Genomic DNA, 5,020 nt, shown 5'->3' with positions numbered 1-5,020 from the left:
CATTTTCTCTCACTCAAGTGATGGTGACAGATTTTCCTGCCAAGTGGACTTACAACAAACTGGACTCCAGGCTCCCACCAGTAAAAGAGAAGAAAAATATTTCCAGAGAGGATCCTCAGGATGCTCCAGAAGCAATTCCAAATTCCTAGTGACAGCATGAAATGGTAGGTTTGTTTGTTTACATAATCCTTTGCCAGATGGGAATTTAACGCCCAGAAATGCATATTCAGAATGGCTACGTGTCTCTGGACAAAAGTTCCACTCAGCTGCTAAGGGTTTTGGCACCGCAACCAGGAGTGAGTAAGGAGTTACAGGGCCTTTTGCCGTGACAGCATTTGAGAACCTGAGATCTCAGTTCTGTTGTTAGCTCCTCAACCACCGTGAGACCACGGGGAGGTCATGTAATCTCCTTGTCGCTTAGCTTTCCCGTGAGGGGCATCTCTGGATCAGTGGCGTAAGGATTATCGCTCTCGTTTTCAAAATGAGGAAAGCCAGGCTATTGTGAAGTGATTTACCACACCCAGAATCCCTTCCTGAAATGGGAAATAGGGCTTTGGGGCCTTGGGGATAAGGCAGCCATTTTTAAAATTTAATTTTCAAATAAGTAATATATTCACATTGTTCAAAATCTATATAATACACACACACACACACACACACACACACACACACACACAATATAAACAGACACTTCGCCAAAGAGGATATAAGAATGGCAAATAAGCAAGCACATCATAGGCCATTGGGGAAATTCAAATTAAAGCCATGATAAACTACTACAACCTATTAAAATGGCTAAAATTTAAAGTATAATACCAAGTGCTGTTGAGGATGTGAAGTAACTGGAACTCTCAGACGTTGGAGGGAATGGAAAAAGGTATAGTCACTGTGGAAGACAGTTTGACAGTTTCTAATAAAGGTACACATACACTTGCCATGCAACCCAGCCATGCAACTTCTGAGTGTTTACAGAACTGAAAATGTGTTCATACCGAAACATGTACATAAATGTTTATAGCAGCTCTATCACAACTGCCAAACAATGAAAACAGTCCAAATGTTCTTCAGCAGATGAGTGGGTAAGCAAACTATGGACCATCCACACGTGAAATACTACTCAGTAATAGAAAGGGGACAAACTATTGATACAACAACTTAAATGAATCTCTAAGGCACCAATCAAAAGATGACATACAGTATACCATTTATAAGACGTCGTTGTAAAGTGGGACGGGTAACAAAGGGAGTTTTGGTGAAACTACTCTGCATCCTGATTGCGGTAATGGCTACATAATGGTCACACATATTAAAATTCATAGAATCCTATACCCCAAAATAATCAACTTTACTAATTAAAAATTTTAAATAAAAATTTTAAATACAAAAAAGATAGAATGAAAAATGCATTTATCATCCTTAACCTCGGCCTAACCCCACCTACTTGACCGGAGGAAACTACTATGACTAGTTTAACTTTCAAGAGTTTCTTTATACAACCAGCAAATTTATTTTTCTTCCTCTTTTAACACAAAGGTACCCTATAAATACATTCTGTTCTGAACCTTGCATTTTTCACTGGACGATTCATCTCAAATATTTTCCATATCAGTGCATAGAGAACATTCTCATTCTTTTTTTTTAAACTGGTAAATATTTTGTTACATGTATGGACCACAATTAATCCCTTAATGATAGACATCTGGTTGATTTCTCCTTTTACCACTACAAACATTCATGCAGTGAATAATTTTGTATATATACAATTTCATTTATGTGCAACCTTATCTATAAAATAAGTCCCCAAAATGCAGTTGCTGGGTCAAAAGGATAAATGCTTCTGTAAGTTGTAAGAGTCACTAAATTGTCCTCCACAGAAGTTTACAATCAGAGCAGCCATTTTTGAGAGCTAAGAACAAAAGAGAAAATGGAAAACCATCGAATTATCTGCATTACATTTGGCAAAGTACTTACTACAGAAACCAAATGTTGGGTGACCTTTTGTTCAAATTTCGAGTGTCAACTATGTTCTTAGAGTGCTTACTACTGATGAGATGCAATCTACAATGTAAGAAACAGTCTGGTCCCTCAAACAATTATAATGTAGGAGCAACAAGCACACATAGAAACCCATTAATAATAGATGCAGTCTCTAATTTAGTGGCAGAATGAGTGACAAAGACAATGAGTGATGGATAGTTTCAATGTAGGACTGCATTAGTGAAGGAAGGCATCCTAAAAAAGACGGGAATTGAAAAGGATGGGAAGGTAGGGAAGAAAGAGGGGGAAAGATGTCATAACTCAGAACAGCCTAAGCCAATGCAGGAACATGTCTCCATCACTTACCTCCTCCAGGAAGTTCTCCCTGACTTCCAGGTCTCCCTACTTTGCTCCTGTAGCAAAGTCTTTCAACCTATCATATTTTAAATGATCTGTCTTCATACTTAGAAGCCTCTCAAAGTCAGGAGCCAAGTCTTTTTCACCATTGCATCCTTCGGGGAATATTTCAGGTGATAAATATATATGTAAGTAATACCTAGCAGTGTAACGCGCCTGGCATGCAGTAGGAAATCAGTCAGTGTTTATCTAACTGTGGTGTTGGATTTGGCAAGGATGGAGGAATTTGAGAGCCTTTGTCACTGGTTTCTAGAATCATTATGTCACTATTTCACTATGTCATTTAGTTATAACTAAAGTCTGGAGTTGGAGATCTCCAAATACTGCGTCAAAATTTTATAATTTCAATCAATTGGCAAAGCTTCACATCGTTGCTCGCCATTCTTGCAACATACTTTTCCTCTCCCCTGCCCCGTGAATGAAAAAGTTTCAAGTGCCTCCGTAGGCCGGTGGACAAATGAAATGCCCTGTGGTATGAAAATTTGTTAACGATGGCAACCATCCCTGTCTTTCCAAATGCAAGGAAGAGCCTTTGCCTTTTGGTTCTTCTCATTCCTATGAAATCCTAGACCGTTATTGCTGACTTTTTTTTTTTACAGGACGCCCAGATGAAGAATTCATAAAACCACAGCATTCTAGAAGTGCGTGGAGCCTGGGAGCTTCTGATTCAGCCTTTATTCTTAATACTGCTTCTGCCTTAAAGTGGTTCATTTAGAGCTGCTTAACACAGTGCAAAGCATATCTTTTCACTTCATTACAATCCTACAAATGCTTTGGCGCCTCAACGCCTGGTTTTCTGGGTTTGGTGGTGATGGTGGTAGTGGTATGAGCTTAGGCAGTGTTGGCACTGGCGGCTGAGAACCCCTGATTCACAGTCCTGTGCTTTATTTGCCAAGTGTAGACACGACCCCAAAGCTAGAAGAGCCCAAAGGAAGGGGGAGCTGGTCCCCCCCCCACCGGCATTGTGTGCTTTGCAGAGAGGAAATGAGTACCCACGAGGCCGGCTTCTTCCCCTCACTCTATCTCCTCAGTGCAGTTTTCCCAATAATTTAATAACTTTCACAGGGATATTAGATTAATTGGATTTTAATTCCAAATGACTGTGAAAGCAGAGAAATGAGTCACCAGCTCATACTAATGAGAAGATCTATTAAAGGGCTCTTCTCTGATAGACACATACAGCAGGGTTATAAATATTTCATATCCAATTAATTGAATTTTGCCCCCTATATATGACACTGCCCTGAAACATCAATCAAACAGGACCAGAGAAAGAACAGAGAGGGAAAGAAGAAACACGAAGAACTTTGGAATAGCAACTACCTCAACGGACCCCTCCCTCCCAGCTGCTAAAGCTCAAACCGGTTCATCTGTACCATTTTTCTAGGTTCCCCCGCCCCAGAGAACCCCTGCCATTCTCCCAGAGCCTGCAGAGAGGAGCTGGAAGCATTTACCCCAACTGCAGCTGCTTCCAGGCGGCGGGGAAATTAATGTTAATTAATCAGACAGCAGTTTTATATAGGGCTGTGTGCAGAAAGTTATTTGAGTCCTGCTGCAAATAGATTTATAGGTGTAATTGCCATGTTGAATGACCCTCTGCAAATAGGCTCATTAAGCTGGCCATCAGTCAAAAAGTCTAATTGAAGCCATGCAGTAGCCTGCCATCGGGAGCATGTGGCTCCGGATAAACAGAGCTGGCCCACGGCAGCCCCGCTCTGGACCGTGTAGATAGGGCTGCTGGCCGTCCTTCAGGTGGCCCCGCTTCTCCTGCCTTCTCCAGTTTATTATCTCAGCAGGAAGGCAGAAGCATGCTCCCTGCCCAGCTTTACCCTCTTCCCCTCTGTTGGTCCAGGGAGAGCCCATGGGAGTCTGCTATGGAAAGCACTGGGTGGAAAGCGTGTGCATGGCAGGCAAGTGGAAGTCTCTGAGAGGCACGAACCGGCACCACCTTGTGCTCCCTTATCCCACCCGTGTGGTCACAGTTGGGCAGGGACAAGTGGCCAGGTGTGCACAGGCCCCATCGCTGGGCATCCCCCAGCCCTTTACGAGCTCCTTGTTGAATTCCTATTCTCCCCTTTTTTCTTCCCATACTCCCATGTAAAAAGGATAAATATAAATTATTTTTCTCCTCAATATGGCAAAACAATTGGGAGTCTGAAAGCTTTGGGAGGGTGAACTGTGTACATTTAAATCCTCTTTGATGTTTATCACAGCATTTACTATAAGAGTAAAAAATTAGAAACAACCTAAATGCCCATCAACGGGAGTCTGAGTATTTCAATCATGATCTTTTTAGACAATGAAATACTAAGCAAATATTAAATATGACTTTTAGGGAGATCCATATTTATTAATCCAGAAAGCTGTCTAGTATGTATGTTTGTATGGGAAAAACACATTACAGAATAGATAGGGTGATCCCACATAGTATATCTTTTTAAAATTTTTTAATTTTATTTTTTTTATACAGCAGGTTCTTATTAGTCATCAGTTTTATACACATCACTATACATATCAATCACAATCGCCCAATTCAGCAAACCACCATCCCCACCACCCCCCGCGGCTGTCCCCCCTTGGTGTCCATACGTTTGTTCTCTACATCTGTCTCTCAACTTCTACCCTG

The sequence above is a fragment of the Physeter macrocephalus genome, chromosome 18 (assembly GCF_002837175.3).
Source record: "Physeter macrocephalus isolate SW-GA chromosome 18, ASM283717v5, whole genome shotgun sequence".
Lineage (NCBI taxonomy): Eukaryota > Metazoa > Chordata > Mammalia > Artiodactyla > Physeteridae > Physeter > Physeter macrocephalus.
The sequence above is the reverse complement of the archived record's forward strand: the minus strand, read 5'-3'. Positions refer to the sequence as shown.